This window comes from Alligator sinensis, unplaced genomic scaffold (assembly GCF_000455745.1).
Source record: "Alligator sinensis unplaced genomic scaffold, ASM45574v1 scaffold331_1, whole genome shotgun sequence".
In the NCBI taxonomy this organism is placed as follows: Eukaryota; Metazoa; Chordata; order Crocodylia; family Alligatoridae; genus Alligator; species Alligator sinensis.
Genome location: NW_005842033.1, coordinates 2757871 through 2777317, shown reverse-complemented (window position 1 = coordinate 2777317; position 19447 = coordinate 2757871). Strand labels below are relative to the sequence as shown.

At 42.4% G+C, this 19447-nt stretch overlaps 1 protein-coding gene across 1 annotated transcript in view; it reads left to right on the top strand.

The window, feature by feature from the left end:
- Positions 1–19447, top strand: part of TIAM2 (T cell lymphoma invasion and metastasis 2) — a 239870-nt gene that overhangs the window by 8079 nt on the left and 212344 nt on the right. The window lies entirely within an intron of this gene.

The window sequence follows — 19447 nt, the reverse complement described above, 5'->3', positions numbered from 1 at the left end:
CTCGGAGCTTCTGCCGGCTCCCTCGTCAATTTCGCCGCTCTTTCTCGGCGCTGTGGCTCTCCCAGCCTCCGTCGCTCCCGGTGCTGCTGCAGCCTATTCGGCCCACGGCCAAGGCCCCTTGCGGGTGCCTGGCTCCACTCCCGGGCTTCCCCCCGGGCTTCACGTCCTCCTGCAGCGCGCCCCCTCTGCCTTCAGGGCTGCGTTTTATTTCCGCTGAGCGGCGCCTCTCTCTGACGTCACTCTGCCCCAGCCGTATGAAAGCGCGGCTAACGAGCCGTGCGGGTGGTTCCCCGGCCTGCACGCCGCCACTGCTCCCACCTCCTGTGAAGCATAAGTGAGTATTTCCTCTGGCTCTGGGCCGGGGCCTCCCTCTAGTCCCGTTGTCCCTGGGACAATCAGCATGTAATGGAATTAGGTTAATTTTTGTCCGGATGACCTAAAGTCCCATAGATAAAAGGAGATCTTGTGCATCACTCACAGTGAGATAAACTGGAAAGGCAAAGCTAAATGTCAGTGTATCTCTTGCTTTAAGATTTGAATCCATACTATTTAAAAATCACCAAGTTTAACTTTTGGTGCTGTTTGGCAATTCAGGGCAATTTATACAAATTGTTCCTTGACAATTGCCACTGTTATGTTCAACATGACTATAGCACATTCGGTACCCTTTTGATTCTGAAGCCTTACATCCTCAAAAATATAACTCCTGACTTCTAGTCAGGCTGCAAAACCCAGGTGTGGGTAGTGGAGTATATACAAATGTGATAAAAGGGTTACCATTACCAGTGCTGCCATAATGCAATGATCTATCTTATTGTTGAGAAGGTGACATATTTAATTAGCTCTGATCTCTGTGACAGCTTTTGAGCTTGCACATTCTACTGTTCATGCGAGATGTAATTTGACATGTAGCTCAGTCTGCTAGGGCTATTTCTTATTCTCCTTTTTGTTGGCCTGATTATTTTTTTTTAACTAACAAAAGAAAATTCTTGCCCTAATCCTCATGTGGGTGCCTGCTTTTCCTATTCTAGACTACAGGTTCAATATAGAACACTATGAGGTATTCTGTTTTTTAATGCTTTCTATTATAGATACCATTTATTAATTTTGCCTATAAAACAATCTGATTTGCTAAATACTTAATGTCTACAAATTGTGTCTTGTTTTTTAATTAATTAATTATTTTTTGTTAAAATCTGATTCCAGCTGCTTTTTCTTGTGGATTTTTCCCCCAAAAGTGACAGTGGGAACCTGGAATAAATGTTTATGTGCAAGAAGAGGTGTAAAAGAAAAAATAGAGGTGTAAATAGAGGTGTAAAAGAAAAAAATAAGTAGTCAGACAGATAGTTATTGCTAGATATTTGTAACAAATATTATGAAGTGGTAAGCATCATAATGCACTGAAACATCTGATTTGGTCTTTGGCTATAGCAGAGCTGCATCTTTTTAGAATGTACCATGAATACCATTCTGCTTACCTGCTGACCAAATCCTAAGACGGAAGCAGCAGGCAAAATTCCCTAAAGATAAAAACACAGCACTTCTCTGATGCATTATTCTCTATCAGCCAAGGGAATGAGATTCCCAAAGTTGTTTTTAAAGTTGGTCCTCTGTGTGTTATGCCAGCAGACACGCTTGAACAGGAATCTAATACAAACCAGTCTGTGATATTAAATAAAGCCCATTAATTCCATTTGTTCAATTTTACCATCATAAATTAACCAGTGAATTACAGAAATGCTTTTAATTATTTTTGCAATTGCAGTGCTATTGCTGAATCACTTAAAACGGTCCATTTTTCCTGGATTAAGCAGTACTTGGCAGTAGCCATAGCCAGTTTGACTTTCTTAGTTATATTGTCACACTGGGTTCTGGAAATAAAATAAGGTGGTTTTATCTCATAAGCACAGTACTGATACCTTTATGGTTCCTGCTTTGAATAACTGTCTCTGTGTAGCCTACCAAGTCTAGATGACTGCAACTACCAAGTTCCATATTAGTATCAAGTTTATGCCTACTAATATTAAAGGGTTTGATCCCATAAGAGTTTGGATATGCCCCCCTTCCTCTGAAAGGAATCAGTAAAATTTAGGCTACTTACTAATGTTCAGTTTCTCCTGGGAAAGATAATGCTCTCAGAAGAAATCATGAGTGCATAGACATTCACTATTTTTTCTCTCAGAGCACAAATGGCCACCCAGGGAGAAAAATAACTTGGGAACAACCATAGTGAAATGGTTCCCTGGAGAATCTCTCTCAGGAGACTGAACATCTGTACAGGTACTTATCTGAGAGAAGCCGCAGAACAGTCCTCTGGAATCCTAGAAAGTTTTTCTCCCTGCCCCTGTTCTAAATGGGGGCTCCAAACCCACATCCCAAACTAGAGCACTAACGGCCAGGTTATAGTGTGTGGGTGCATCTACATGTTCATTAATGTGCTTTAGGTACTGCACATTTAGTTTAGTACTTGCTTAATAAAGTACTAAATGCGCAGTAACTAGAGTTACTGTGCAGTAGTGCCAGTGCACAGTTATACTGTGATGCTTACTGTGCGTTAGCCTAATAACACTACGCAGAAGGCTATTAGCATGGTTTTTAACCGCCATGCTATTGCTCAGTGTTGTTAGGCTAATATGTAGTAAACGTCTTGCGTAAACATGCCTGGTGGCAGTCTTTTTCCTTCTCTGCTCCCTCTCCCCTTCCTGATGAGTGAGTTGTGTGGCTGCACTTGGAGGGTCCTTTTAGAATTTAGGCTTCTGATGTCACCTAAATCCTGGCAACTGGGGAGCCAGTTTGAATCTGTCCTTTGTTGTCTTCTGTCTTATACAGCATCTATTGTCTGCAGTTAATATACGGTAATATATTAAAAGTAAAGGGCTAATAGCTATTGTTGGAGATGGGCATTCAGCATACATTCCTCCATAGCTCTGTAATTTTTATTTCTAATTGGCAATCCACACCTTTGTACCACTTCTACTTATCTCAAGATTTGTGTGGTGTGATCTAAAGGCACAATTATCAAACTTATTTTCATTTGTTACCACAGCAGAATTTGAATGGGTATTTTTACCAATGGCAAACAATTGCATCATTTGTCTTCCCTCCATCTCTGATAAGTTTCTTCTAGGCTAATTGCTATGCAGATATCTCAGGTCCTAAAAGAAGCAGAGCTAATTGCAGGCTGACATTTTAAGAAAAGTAGTTTAAGAAACTTTTTAGTGTTCATAGTGTCTGGATAAAGCTCTGGTATGTTTCTATACTCAAGAATAAATCATTGGACTTTGATGTTGTACACTAAATGAGCCTTTTACTACACTAGTAAATTACAGTTGAATGAATTCTGCTGAGCTTTGTTTAGCTGGGACTCTAGCCATTCAAAAAAAAAAAAGGTGTGGTAGAAAATACATTAAGGCAATTGTTCTCAGCCTTTTTAGACTCAAGGAACCGCTCAGAAAATGTCAGCTCTTAGTTTTCACTTGATTTTTAACTACAGGAAAATAATAGAGCAATTCTTCTTTTGCAAAGAACTCGAACTACAACAGGACTGCATGTTTTTAACATGATGGATTCCTATTTAAAATCTCTGGGTTTATCTTTTAAATCATGTTTGCACACCTAACAATGCTAACATTGCTTAGCACCCTTGAAAAGATTTCAGGGAACCCAAGGTGCTATGGCACTCTGATTGAGAATCGCCACATTAAGGTGTAAGGTGAACTAAATGAAGTGATCATCAAAGTAATGAACCTTCATCTTATGTTGAGTGGGGAAGGACAGGAATTTAATGTAAGATTTAAGATCATTAGAAGAGGCAATTAAAAAAACAAAAAACAACAAGCCAACACCTTTTTATATATTTTTTTAAAGATTTTCTTTACCCTTTTCCACTTTATGTATTGACACAATGAGTGGCATTCTGCCCCTTTTCAAGTCATTGGGAAGTTTGCCATTAACTTCATTGGAGCCAGAATTTCATGCCTACCGTGTTGAAATGGTTGTATTTATTGTGTGTGCGTCTTTCCTGCTACCTTAACAAAATCAGGAATATTTTGACAGCATGGGATTATATTATGTTATGGTAAATTCTGCAGTCCTTGTGCAAACGTTTTCTTTCTTTTTTTTCTTTTTTTAAAGAAAAAGGTTTTGCTGCCAGAAACTGTTTCTACCTATGACTAAAACTGCCAAAACTATGCTGGTGAAAGTGTTTTGTGAAAGTGGCCTAAAGCCCAAACATGGTAGTTTCATTTTATGTATGAAGTTTTTTTCATTTTCTAATGATTTTAAAGGGATGTATTTTTAGAAATTGGAATGACAATTTTTTTAGAAACAGTGTACTACATAAGACTTGTTTTTTAGCACTATAGCTTTGTCTCTCAAATGCGGCGTAACCCTAAAAAATTATTTCAACTGTAGTGTACTGTATTGCTGCTTTAACAAAGGCACAGTCCTGTTTCCATTGGAATCCCTTGTGCAGCTCTACATAACTTCAGTGGGGGCAGCACTGGGTCCAGAAAAGGAACAAGCACAGAAAAGAGTTTCAGATAACAGTAATATCATGAACTCTACAGTGTGTTAATCCATCAATAAAACGTGTGTTGGAAATGCTTCAAAATTTTTATTATTTCCATAGGTTAATTCTTCAGTCTGTCTAAAAATAAATCAACAGTCAATCTGAAAATAATTGTTCTAGGATGCATTTACTTTGTTCATGTCACCTGTCCTTTCTTTCTTTATCATTCTTCTATGCATGGTCAAATAAATTGTAGGGAGACTGGGAAATTATCCTTTGATTATGAACTTAGTTTGTAATTTCCTACTTGATGCTTTTGGAATGTTTTTCAGACAGCTTTAGAAGTCATGACAAAGGTGAGTGAGCAGCAGCAGTTGTGCATAATCACATAGAAGTAGGAAAGTGGCTAGATCTTCACTTTCTAACACTTTCTGTAAAGTATAGGCTATTTATTTATTATTTTAAGTTCTGTCTTTGTAGTTTTATGTGAGCTCCACTGGAATGCCTTGCCCAATTCCTATTTTTAAATCTGTATCAAAAATTGAAATTAAGATGATCTTACTAGTGATGTCGTGTTTTGACAGATCTTCTCTGGCCTACCACCCTAGAGGTTGTCTAATCTGGCTGAGACGTCAGCCTTACTTTATTTAACATGCAAGTCTGTGGTGGGTAGGAACTAAGGAACTGATCCATGAGAGCAACTTAAACAGAATTTAGCTGATCAAGGTCTGCAAAAGTGATCCAGAAAACCCACAGTAATCTAGTGACCATAAAATCCCATTAGGTGCATAAATGAATCCTGTTCCTATGTTTTTGGACTTGAAAGGCACCTAAACCTGGGCTTACATGTAGAGATTCCCTGGTCTGAGTAGCTGTTAATGCATTTTTCCATTTGACAGTCATTACACAGAAGAGCTAGTTCTGTGAGCAGGGTCTGTAACTCTAGTCTCTCCTCTTCCAGTTGACTACCCTACCCGTTAGTCTATAGCTAGGCTCCTCCTTGTTTGCTCCAGTAAGAATGAGAGAAGCTGGGCCAGTGTTCAGCGTCTGTAGCTTAACAATTAGAGTATTCTCTTGGGAGGTAGGAGATATGGGGTTGACTCCATTCAGTGTCAGGAACACCTATAGCTCATACCTAGAGCTCTGGCTCTAGCCACTTGGTCATTACGTCAAAGGTGACCACCAGCAATCCTGATACCTATCCTGCCTCAATCAATTGCTTACTTTCAAAAGAAGGTCCTGGATTTTGAGTAGATGGAGGTATCGGTAGACAGCTCTGAGTGGGTACCTAAGCTCCAAAGAGAAGTGGCAATTCAGACAGACCCTTTTGCTCAGTGTTTCCTATTGGCTGGATCTATGTGACTTCTTGATTTTACTATGATGTTGATAGGATAGCTGCAACAATTTAGTCCAGGGCATTGTTTGTTTCCTCTAGTTGCTGCTTCAGTACAAATAATAAATATTTGTAACTAGGGGTATGTAGTGGTTGGAATATCTGAGTTGACTGGGGTATTATTCATGGCGGGGGAGAAAAGAGGCATTTATCTAATGGAAAAAAGTAATCATTCTGCCATTCCCTCTCTTTTTCTATTTCTTCACAGTTTCCACATGCATACATCTTACATAAGTATTCTGGTCCCCTGTTCCCACAGTCCACATTCTCTTCCCTGTTGCCAGTCCATGTCCCCTATATACACACTCTTTTCTGTGATCCATGGGCCCTCTTTGATTCTTCCTCAGAGTAAGTTCATCTAATATGTGTTAAAAGACTATAAATGCTAGAGTTTAAACTTCCTTTCCTTTTACTCTGTGAGGAAGCAATTCATCATACAAGTCCCTGATTCTGTTCTCACTGAATCACTGACCACCTTTGGGGAGTTTTATTGGCTCTAAAGAAATTGCTTGAAATAAACTGGACAGTGTTTTGTTATTCTCTCCCCCCCTATCTCATTATCTCTCCCTAATGTACATAAGGGCAGACAAGGTTTTCTGGGTAAATCCGATTATCTTTTATTAGACAACTAAATAGTTGGAAAAATTCTTCTTTGCCAGGTTTTGGATACAAACACTCTTCTCCATTTCAAATGTCAAAATTCGATATTTTCCGTGTTTCAGGGGGATAGGTTGTAGCCATGTTGGTCTAAGGACATACGCAGACAAGGTTCTTTGGGTAAATCTAATATATTTTATTAGACCAACTAAAACAGTTGGAAAAGTTCTTCTTTGCAAGCTTTGGGTACAAGCACCCTTCTACCCAGAGGTTTACAAAGCAGAATTTCTTCAACTATTTTAGTTGGTCTAATGCAATATATTAGATTTACCCAAAGAACCTTGTCTGCCTGTGTCCTTAGACCAACATGGCTTCAGCCTATACCCCTCTAATGTGGATAAAGCATTTTTATCATCCTCTATTGAAGAATGCATCTTGGTTCAGAAAGGGTGCTTAAATATGTGCTTAAAATGTAATCTTTTTTATGTTTTCCTGAGTTCAGCCTTAATTCACAATAGATGAAGTACATGTGCGTGTTGTCTTAAGTAAACTATAAGATGTTAAAATGGTTAATAACTAATGAAGAATATGGCCAGATGGCAGATTGCCAGTTACTTCATGTCACATTATTGTTCATCTTTTTAGCATCATGGGGTTGAAGAACCATGCTGTGGAAGATAACTTTTTCCCCTCTTAGCAGCAGCATCTGGTTCTTTTACAAAGCCAGCAGGTGGTCATATTAGCAATTTAGGAGCAGCCTGTAGGCTGTGAACTGTGCTCTTTTCTTATCTGGATTCCCTTTTTCTTTTGATATCTCATTAAGTCTGATGAATCTAGGTATTGCTACTAAGATGACTTAAGTAATATGCATCATAGTACTAGGCTGGGAAATAATTTAGTATACAATAAAAATATTTGGTGCTGTCTCCTAACATTATATGTAGTAGGATGCTGCTGGAAAATCCAAAGTGAACAGCTGTGGAACAAAGCTAAAAAAAAAAAGTACTAAAATTATTTTAAGTCTAAAAATTGAGTCTCATTTTGACCCAATAATTGGGCCAAAAGATTATTTTCGTTTTTGAAGTTGAATATGTAGAATCCTTCCCTTCCTTCCAGTATTTTTCACTGCTGCTTAAAATGTGAAATTGGCTTTATGTATTATGAAATAAGCCATAACCAACTGATTAAAAATGTCACAAATAAGCATTTATCCATGCTTTATATATAGCCAGTTCATTAAAATCATTCAGGAGTTTTGTACTCCTCAAAAAACATCTTTAAGATGCATTGTAATGAAAGTCACTGTGTAGAACAAAATAGGATTATTCCTAGAAATCAGAATGAAGAAAACTTTTTCTTTCTTTTTTCCAAGAAGAAACAGTACATTTTGTAAATACTAAAATCTACAGTTTGGGATTGGCCTTTTCAAGTGCTTTGGATTTCATAGGAAAAATAAGATAAATGTATAAAGCATTTTGAATTAAACAATACGCCTATTCATGCTTTTAAATTCTTAGATTAGAGACACAAAGATCATTGTGATGATTTGTTTTCCTGTATAACACAGGCTATAGAACTTCCTTAAACTAATTGCTGTTTGAAGCAGAAATACTGATTTTATTTATTTATTTATTTATTTATTTATTTTTAAGTTTCAGTGACTGAGGATCTACCACAATACCTCGTGAACTATTTCATGTTTAATTACCCTTTCTGATAAAAACTGTCTCTTAATAAGAGTGAATGTGGTGCACTGTCCTTGTTGTACCTCTTAAAAAACTTAGGGTGCCTGCAGATGTTAGTTGGAACACATTCCCCCACATCCAACCCAACAGATGTTTGCCTGGTGGGTCAGGGGAAATGGGGGCTGGAGCCAGCCTGCAGTGGCTCTGGCTAGAAGGCAGGGGTGCTCCAGCAGCCTCCAACGAAGTTGCTAAACTGCCCCTTTCCCCATCCCTGCCTCCCCATTCTGTACCATCCTGCCCCTCTTTCCACTCCAGCTCTGGCCATTCAAAGCAGCCTGCTGCTCCCTCCCCTTCCCCTTTCCTCCCCTGCTGACAGCCCCAGGGGCAGGATGCGGCTGGTAGCACCAGCCCAGCCCCACCCCTGTATGAAAAATTAACCCTAGAGGAAGCACAAGTTCCCTAAGGTGCTCTGCTTTAGAACACTTTTTAATGCAATACCTCATTTGACACAGGTTAATTTTTTTTGTGCGATTGGCCATTTAAAAGCGCTCTGCACCCATGCATGTGTGTTATGTCCTGGCTGTAGAACTCTTTCAAGGTCTGCAGCACGTGAAAAATGTTACTTGTGTAAGCATCCATAACGTGTTAGAGCAACCAATGTTGTATGGGAGGGTAATGTTTTCCATACAGAATTATGTCTTTCTGTACAAAACTTATTTTTCCTGTCACATCCCAGTGTGTCACCTGCAGCAGCAGATAGTAGGATTCAGGGAACCTGGTTAAATTCCTAGTGTGGCCCTTTGCTTTGCTTGAGCAAATGAGTATGATTCCTGTTGTTTAGTTTCCCTCTCTGTGAAATGGGGATGATGACACCAAGTTTGTGAGATGTTTTTGATGTCTCCGTATTCGAAGAACTGTTGAAGTGCTAGATACTATACTTATTCACCTTCTGTAGCTGTGCACAATTTGAGCCTGATTCTCATCTGAGTCCTGTTACAGTAAATATGGAGTAACCTCACTGGGGAAATCATAGACTCCTAGATTGTAGAGTCAGAAGGAACCCCGAAGGATCATTGTGTCTGATCCCCTGCCCCAGGCAGGAAAAGGATTGAGGTCAGACGACCTCAGCTAGGTGCCTATCTAGCCTTCTCTTAAAGACCTCCAAATTAGGTGATAGTACCACCTTTCTTGACAGCCCATTCCAGATTCTGGCCACCCTTACTGTGAGAAATTTCTTCCTAATGTATAACCTGAATCTACTCTCCACTAGTTTGTACCAATTATTCCTAGTTACTTCTAGGGGTATTGTGGTAAATAGCGCATCTCCAACTCTCTGTTGTCCTCCCTTACTAAACTTTTTAGGCTGCTACAAGGTCTCCCCTCAGATGTTTCTTGTGAAGGCTGAAGACATCCAGATCCCTCAACCTCCCCTTATAGGGTCTTGCATGGAGGCCACTGATCATACGAGTGGCCCTCCTCTGGACCCTCTCCAGATTCTCTGCATCCCTCTTGGAGTGCGGCGCCCAGAACTGGGCACCAGTACCCCAACTGTGGCCTGACCAATGCTGCATAGAGGGGGGAGAATCACCTCCCTCAATCTGTTGGTCATGCATCTGCTAATGCACGATAAGGTGTGATTGGTTTTGTTGATGACTTCGTTACGCTGCTGGCTCACATCCATTGAACTCTAATAGGAGTTTTGTCATTGATTTTTTGTTTGTTTGTTTTCCCAGTGACCATCTTGCTGACACTTGTATAAATGTGTGTGCGTTTTCCTTTCATTCACTTCTTTCTGTTCTTAATGGGCAGTTCTGGTGAATCTTATTGTAAATTTACTGCTGTTATTAAGTATCGAATATCAGTGTCCTCCTGTATGTTCCTTTTTTTTCCCTATTCGTTAATTTGTTTGTGTGCATGTAATGGCCATGTGCTTGTGTGAACATGTATGCCTGCGTGTGCATGTGCGCGCACTCTCTTTCTCTCTCTTGATGACCTGTTACAATGTTTAACTGGCTATTATAATTAGCAAACCATTCCTAATATCTAATCTAGATCTCCCTTGCTACAAATTAAAGTGATTACAAGTTTCCCTCGCTTTATACGAGCTCTGTATGTGTGAATTTGCTCTTATGTGATGCCCCTTTTTATACCAAAAATTTGTTATATGTGAGGTAAATTCACTCTTATGCAATTGGTATGGTGGAAGCCTACAGCCAGCTGCTTTGTGTGGTGCAGTGTGGGAGTGACACCATAGGCAGAGGAAGAAAAAATTATATGTGAAGTCTGAGCTTGGTGGTGGTGCCCAGGCCAGGCTGAAACACCGGACTCTACAGTCCGGCCCCATCAGCGTGGTGCCTCCGGAGCTGTGAGCCATGAAGTCGCCCAGCAGCAGTGCCCGTGGCTGCCACTCAGGACAGCTGGTGCCTGTGCTTCTGTTGCCAGAGCTGCCCTGGAAGCAGTGCGACACCACATCAATACAGTTGAGGGGGTCAGTACAGTTGAGGTCTTGGAAGATATCCCTATTTGTTACATTGTGAAGTGGGTTCCCTTTACGCAAATTTGAGTTATGCGCCCTTTCCCAGGATGTACAGCATAAAGCAAAGGAAACCTGTATTACTACTTCTACTCTTGCTGGCCATAGAGAACAATTCATCATTGTCCGTTTGCAGCAACATTTTTACTTAAGTCTGTTGTAATATCTTCCCTCAGACTTCTCTAGGCTAGGATTAATCAAACCTAACTTTGTCATCTTTTCCTTAAATCAGTTTTTCTAAATTATTTTACATTGTTTAAATCAGTGTTCTTTTAGACTCTCTCCAATTTTCCTAGCTACTTCTTAAGGCGTGCCCAAGTCCATACTCTAATAAAGGCCTTACTGGCACCAAAGAGAGAGAAAATTGGTGGCAGGGGGGAAGCCTCTTGGATTGGAGTAAAAGGCAGTGGGAAGGTAGGGAGGCAGGAGGCTGCTGTGGCTGTCCTCCAGTTCTGGGGTTGGAGCTGGAGCTATGACTGCAGTTGCTGACTGGTCCCTGCCACCTCTGTACCCACCTCCACCTTCCCACCACTTGTCTTCCAGTTCTGCTTGCTTCAGCCCCAGCCTGGCCCAGTAACAGTTTATGTGGTGGCAGCAGCTGTGGCTGGGCCCTGGAGCCTCGGCCAGAGTTGTCGCTGCTGCCACCAGAACAACTGGGCTAGAGCAGGGTTGGAGTCCTGTTGGAACTGGAGGGTAAGCAGAGGGGAAAGGGGCAGAGGTTGGCTGGAGCAGGCATGAGGGGGAGAGTGGGTGCTAGCAGTGGGAGGCGTGGGGGTAGGACATGTAGCAGCAAGAGCAAGCAGCATGGGGAGACAGGCAGCAGAAGGCAAGGCAGTGGTGGTGGGGGGAATGAATTTAAGACGACCCTCCAATAATTGGATGAGCCTCCAATTCTTTCTATACATGGGCAATTATAATAAATGTATCCATTTTCCATGTCTAGAATCTAATCCTTGTGGGGGTCATCTTAAATTCAGAGTGAACTTGGATTTGGGTCAATATGGTAAGTGCGTTATTTTAATACCTCTCTGAATGACATTTACTCTACTGCAACTGCATTACATTGATTCATAATCAGTCTTTTATATGTCTTCAGTTGTACTGTAACTTCTTATTCATGCCAAGTCTACTTGTCAACATAATGTTTAAAATGAATCCCCCCTTTACAAGTTATTTATTCTTGTATGATGTACAAAGAAAGTCTGAATGCTTTCTTTAACCAGCATTTTTAAAAGATGTTTTTGCTTGTGTTTTACATAATTTCATAAGAAATAAGATGTTTTTATTCTGGTTTTCTTGTAAGTCTATATACTGTAGACGACTGGAGAATCAGTGGAACAACGTGTCCATAAAATTTAATATTAGGGCTCCTTTAATACTGGAAAAACTAAAGAACCGGTTGGTGTTTAAAGGATTTGGGAGCTGTAGGATAAATAATTGACTTGTAATTAACAGTGGGGCATGGTAGACCTCTTGGCCTCTTTTTGAGACAGAATTCTACTACTAAGCCTTTCTAAGGTAAAGTACATACTTACTGTAGAGTAACTTACACTGGATTTTACTCTTTAGTGAGTGGACAGTCGGTTCTCCTAAATTAGCTGCCTTCACCAGGTGCAATTACAGGGCCAAACTGCCAGGTGGTGAGGAGCCAGTTCACTGTGAGCAAATGGTTACCCTGGAAGGAAAATGACTGGGGTAGCAGACACATGACATGTTCCATATAGCAACTTCCCCACTTAGTAGTTAATCCACATTTTTTAAGGAGTAGCTTTAACCTAGATTTGATTGATTTACTAAATGGTAAGCAGTCAGCAAGCTTAGATGTTCTTGGCTCTCTTACCTCTGAGACAAACGCATGCAGTGTAACAGGATAAACACTGGCAGAAAATACTGAAGGTCGGGTCTAGAAGTCAAATGAATCAGATCCATAAACATCATACAATGTTGGTGCTGACATGCCTATCCCTGATAAATACAGTAACACAACTGCTGATGTTTTCTTTGTGAAACACCTCTGCTCAGCCCTGATCGTGTGCATGTCAGATCACTGCAACCCATAGTACTAATTTAAAGCTAGTTATGAGGAACTAAAAGGACAAAGCCTTAATTTCTGTGCTGCTTAATATCTAGTGTAAGAGTGAATTGTATGGTTGTAGTCTGGGAAGAGGAAGAAACAATAAAAGGCAGGAATGGGAAAGCCAAAAAGAAGGACCTTTCCTCTGGAGGGAAATTTAAAAGAGAAGTGGCAGTGCTGGGGTTACTTTTGCTCTGGGGGCCTGAAGAAGGAGGGAGTGGCTTCTCAGGAGGAAAGAAGTGAACAAAATATTTTTTAGGATGAGGTGCTGCTGTGGGACTAGGGGAAGAATGGAATGGGAAGGTTAATGCCTAAAAGGGAGCCCGGATGTATGCCAGTTAAAATTAACATACTGTACAGGTTATGAGAGTCACAATTAAGAATTTATCATAGAATCAATGGACCGGAAGGGACCTGGGAGATCGTCGTGTCCAGTCCCCTGCCATAGGCAGGAAGTTAATGAGCAAAAAGTAGCATAAAGAGGTGCTTATCCAGCCTCCTTTTGAGCACCTCTAAGGATGGCGACTGCGCCACCTCTGCCAGGAGTATGTTCCAGGTTCTAGTTGCCCGTACGGAGAAGTTCTTCCTTATGTCCAGTCTAAATCTTCCCTCTGTTAGTTTGTGACCATTGGTCCTCATCCTCCCTGGGGGGGGGGAACCTTCCTGAATTGTGCTCCCCCAGATCTTGGTGCTCCCCCCTGACATACTTGTATGTGACTGCCAGGTCACCTCTTCAGCCTGAGTAAGAGGAGGCTGACAAGCCTTGTTCCTGGAATCTCTGCTCATATGCCCTATCTTTCAGGCTCACGATCTGCTGGTGGACCTTCTCTGCACCCTCTCAAGCTTATCCACATCCTTCTTGGAGTGCAGCGCCCAAAACCGGGCACAGTACTCCAGCTGTGGCCTTGCCAATGCTGAGTAGCATCGGCTGACGCACACCAGAGTTCTATTCGCCTTGCTGGTGACTTTATTGCGCTGTTGGCTCATTCATCTTCTGGTCGATTGTGACCCCAGGTCCCATTCAAATGCTGTGCCAGCTAGTGGGCTACCACCTATCCTATAGTTAAGTTGCAGGTTCTTCCTACTCAGATGAAGGATCTGACACTTTTTTCCCTGTTGAACCTCATCTAATTCTGATCAGCCCATAGAACCAGTCTGTCTAGGTCATCCTGGATCCTTACCCTACTGTGCCCACCCCTGTTCGATTAAGCGCTCCTGTGCGGCCTTAGCCCAGACTATGGATCGCGTCTGTCCTGGGCTCGCGGGTGGACCCCACAGGCTACCCCTGCTGACGTCAGGGGATCCCCTTAACTCGCCTGCCACAACTTGGAATGTTGTCTCAGTGGAGGGGTTCCCCTTTGGGGGAGCCTTCAGGGTCATCGTGCCTCCTGGCGGGCACTCACGGGGCTCCGACCTCCCCTACACCCCGGCCGCTCGCCACCTTGGGTTGCCGATCTTTGGGCCCCTTTGGCGTTCTCTGCTCTTCCCCAACCTCTGCCCAGGGCTTGCCAGCTGCGTGCCTGAGTCTTCAGGCCAGGTGTATGGTCCATGAGGTCCTCGGACCTGGTCCCTCCAATTAGACTCCCGACCGTCCTATACTAATCACCCTGTGACGTGACGTGCCTATCCCACCACCATGACAACTAAGGCCCCTAAGTTGCGGGGCCAGGAGGCCCAAAAGGGTGCCTATGGGCCATGTGGATTCCCCCGAGCCTGGGTCCCACAGCCCCTGCGGCTCACCCCACTAGGGTGTTGGGTCCGCACCTCCTCCTAAGGCCGCTGTGGGCCCCGAAGGTCCACTGTCCAACCCCACTTTGGGTCTTTGGCCGCCCTCCGGCGCGGCCCAACAAGGTCCCGTTGGCCATGCCCCTTTGTTACCTTTTCTCCGAGGCTTCCGTGCAGGCTCACTCCTAGGTCTCAGCACCGGCTTGCCCCGACACTGCTCTCTGTGCTCCTGCCTCCGGTACCTCTGTAGATGCTGCCGCCGGTCCTGCTGTGGGTGCAGCTGCTAGACCCTCTGTCGGCGTCGCTGCCCGCTTCACAGCCGCCTCTGCAGCTGACATCGCTGCTGGCCTTCCAGCTGGCTCTGCTGCCGGCGTTACTGCCGGCTTCTCTGCCAGCGCTGTTGTCGGTGTTACTGTCGGCTCTTCTGTCGGCGTTGCTGCCGACTGTCCAAGCCTTTCCTGGCTCCGCCCCCAGTTTTCCACGCTGCCGGGTGCAGCGGCTGATCCCCTCTGTGTGAGGGCTCTCCCCTCCAGCCTCCACTCATCAGCTGCCCTGCCATATCATCGGAGCTGCTTCTTATCTCTGCCGGGTGGCGCCTTCCGCCCACGCTGCTCGGCCGCAGCTGAATATACGTGCGGCTAATCGCCCTCAACGGCGATTTGGCCGTGCGCATCTCCTCCGGCTCTTCGGGCTCTGTGGGAGGTAAGTGGGGCTCTCTTTTGGCCTGGGGGCCTCCTGCAACCCTAGCTTCCCTGGGACACCTACCCTCTGGTGTGTTCGCATTTCCCCATAGCTTGGTATCATCAGCAAACATAATCATAGAGCGTTCCACCCCTTTATCCAAGTCATTAATAAATATGTTAAAAAGCATGGGTCCAAGTACCGATTCCTGTGGGACACCACTGGAGGCAGCCCTCCAGGATGAGGCCATCCCATCGATTACAACTCTCTGGGACTGGCCTCTAAGCTGGTTATCCATCCACCTCACCATAGGCTAGTCCAGGCCAATACCCTACAGTTTATTTGAGACAATTTCATGGGAGATAGAGTCAAAGGCCTTACTGAAGTCTAGATAAATGATGTCTACCTAAGGTCCCTTGTCCAGATGGTTAGTTACTTGGTTGTAGAAAGACACCAGGTTGGTTAGGCATGATTTACCTTCCACAAATCCATGCTAGTTGTTTCTGAATACCCTGTCAGATACAAGCTTGTGATCATGTTCCTAAAATAATATTACCTGAATTGAAGACTTGGCATGCTTTGTCCTTTTCTGCCCTTGTGGTGTCTTCAGTTGTAAACAGTTGCTTTGCTATGCTTATGCCTAAGAGTTCTTCCTGGGCTAGGCTATATTAATGAGGATAACAACAATTTGCAACTACAAGAAGTTTTTTCAGATTTGAAGTGTTGTGATTCTTTGAACAGAAGTTGCATGTGTATGGAGGGGTGAGGATGGGTGGGTCTTGACCAAATGTACAGATGTTTTTTACCTTCTTAGAAAGGAAAGACAGGATACCCTTATCTGCTATTTTTCTTTCACTGTTGCTGAAAGGGAGCAGGTCTGCAAAGGGAGGGGGAATGTGAGAATGTTTCTATTTGTACAGGATATGGATGTGAATGGAGGTTTGGCAAGATTGGGAAGCATGGTTGAGATGGGCAGGGTGGAGATCTGTTCTCCTGGGTGAGAAGTTGGGAAGTGGAATGGGTGTAATGGAAGTTTTAAGGTTTGGGGGTTCTGTCTGGAGAGTCTGTGGGTTTCATTGTAACTTGCCCTGAGCTGCCATTGGATAGCAGCTATAAATCTATGAAGTAAAGAAACGTCAAAGAGGGGAGGGACTTATTTCCAAGGACAACAATAGTTGAAAATTTCACTTAATATATCGTTGACATAAAACTTCATGTACTGGCATATCAGTTAAGTAGTGAAAAGGAAGGGTTTGCATATTTTGGCACTGAGATTTAGTTGAAAGTAGGCTGCTGGTGTATTGTATTGTCACAAGTATGTGCTCTGCTTCTTATGAAGTTTGGTGCTGATGCAAAACCTTCAGGTTAGGTGGAGAGAGAGAAAATGCTGATATTTGTGATGTTATACAAATTAGGACTTTTCAGACCTCATCCATCCAAGTTTCTCTGCAGAATTTGAGCTGCACAGTGGGACTAGGCATGAGCCTGTCAAAGCAGCTTCTGTAGAAGAACTTATACAGCCTCTTGTACTCTGTGAATGGGAGCAAACATAGTCCACTTCCCATTCCATTAAATAAAAGGAGACAAACAGATCTGCTTTTCTTGCATTTAAAACTGGCTTAAGACTCTGTTTTTTCAGGAAGTCTTGCAGTGTAAATGTTGCTGGATTTCTTGCATAGTGCTGTTTCCTTCACTTGGACTTGTTTTTTGTGTTTCATACTGGCAAGGATTTGTTTGGCATCATGATTTCACAGAAAAACTTTGCACTAAGGCATAGTGTTGCTGGAGGTATGCAGTTCTAGCTTTCCTACAAATGTTTTTCTTTAGAATATTGTAGTTTTGTACTCTTTTGTAGGGGGAAAAATACTTTTTATTTTTCTTCAGTAGGATTTTGAAAATAAGGTGCTGTGTGAAATTGTTTTTAGAAATCACAAAGGCATGTCAACATGTTGGCGGCAAATGCCAAAGTAAATTGAGAAAAAAACACAATGAATGTGATTGCTTTCCCTGGTAGCTTGGATACTAGTAACTAGTCAAGGAGTTCTGTGCATTTTCATTGGTATTGCATTCACAACAGCAGTTCTGTTTTTTTCAGCTGTGAAAAAAAGCAAGCCCTTAATTGGCACAGCTACAATATTTTCCTGCATATCATCAATAGTGACCATGACTCGTGTGGGGGGAAAAAAAAAATCAACGTGTTTGTGGAGAGCTTATTTTCTTTCTGTAAAGTGCAGGCTCATGGTTTTTTGTGATTTGCTTTAATAGACTTCATGGAAAACAGCATTTTCCGATCTCTTTAGCTGCAGAGCATTTTACAAACATTGGGAATTAATGGGAATTGGGAATTATTTCTGGAAGTAATGGCGCTATAGTCCATAGTGGCCTCCTAACACCTGTGACAAGTTCAGTTCATTTACTAACAAACAGTTTTCTCATGCCTTTCTGAAGTAGATGACTATCATTATTTTCAGTTTTCAGATGAAATGATTAAAGCAGAAAATAGTAAAGCCCAGGTTCTCAAAAGTGGCTTTAATTTTGGAGTGCCCAACTTTAGTGAGAAAGCAAAAACAAAAAGCTATTTCTTAGGGCTGAGTTCTCACACCTGTCACTGACTTATCCTGTATCTATCTCCATACTGGTGCTGAATCAAGTTCTCCCGAGTCTTGGGCAGTACCTTAGGTTAGGTACAGACATTCAAAAAGACTGAGGTGGAATCAGTCTAAATTGTGTGGTTTTCTGTAAGCTGCGTATTTTAAATATGCAGAGAACAGAACATGCATTTGTCCTTTGGGGTTGGGGGAACAAATCTTAGACTGGGTTCCACCGTTTTTTAAACCAGTCTGTATGCTGGACTTCTGTTCTCTTACAGATATAGCCTGGTTCTGTGTGTCGAACTTCTGTTCTGTTACAGATATAGACCAGTTTCCAATCACTTATACTAGTAAAAGTGTAATGTCTGAACCTGGCTAGTCTAAAGACCATGGTCCCTTTCTGATGTCTTGGTATTCACAGGAAGAAAACCCCCAGAAGCTAGTGCTTTAGACATCATCCTTAAAAAGAAGGTTGCTGAGGCTTATACCTGTTGAGGCCTGAGTCTTGACAGCTATTATGCAAGTTAGAAATGCTATAAAAATCGCTCAAAGATGCTTGCACCTTGACTTCTGCTGGCATGTTGGAGGTATGCATTTTGCTGGCAATGGATGTGTTTCAGGACCTGCGCTTTTTTCTGTATACATTTATTCCATGGCCCTGACACACGGTGATTCATATGGTCTGTTGTCATAGATACCAACAATAACTCATAGGATTGATGAATTCCCTTTCTTTTTTTCATGTAAATTGTCTCCTGACATTGTAACATGCATATAAAATGATGGTGATATGTACCCTTAAAATACCTAGAACCTGTTTTTTCAATGGAGGTACCCAGAACCAGAGGCTACTGTAGAAAATTTGACCTAAACAGTTTACCTTACGTAGTGCTATAAATTAGAGCAGTGACAGAGAAAATTGGCAGTGAGTTTAATGTTCGAGTCTCTGAGTCTTCTCACTTCCTGCTTGATATAATTTGTTGAGGCAAATCTGTTTTTTGTGTTTGTTTGTTTTTTAAATGCATTTGCTTTCTTTTACAATTTTTGTATTGGTTTCATCTTTCAAATGCAGCTTGAAAATCAGATTAAACAAATAGCTATGTAAGTAAGATCTTAAGTGATTTTTGGAGCATTGTTGTCCAGGGGGTTGTAATGGTGATATGGGATTTGGGGAGAATGGGGGGGGGTGTCCAATTTCTCACTGTGTTTACAAATTTGAGTTGAAGGAAAGAATTTATCGGTCTACTTTTAATGCCAATTAAAAATGAAACAAAACAAATCAAACACACAAAGAGACCAAAAGTCTCGAGATGGGTGGTGTGTTTTTCTTACAAATAAAGCAGTGACTCTTATCTGTTATAGTGCATATCCTTCCCTTGCCTCCATTCCTCAGATGGTCCCAAGTGCTGTAGAAATGATGTGGCTGTGCTGCACAGGAAAGAACTATTCAGTTAGCTCATGCTTCAGAAACTCCCTACCCTTGCTTGTCAGGGAGCCTTTGTTCCAAGACATCTCCCTTGGCACTTTTATGCATCTGGGAGGTGAGCCAGGGGTGGGACTGCTGGACCGGTGACAGTATGCAGAAGCAGTGGGGAGACTTTAACCATAGGGCTGTGGTAGCAGAGCTGCTCTCTGGTCATTACTGCTGTGTGGCCTAG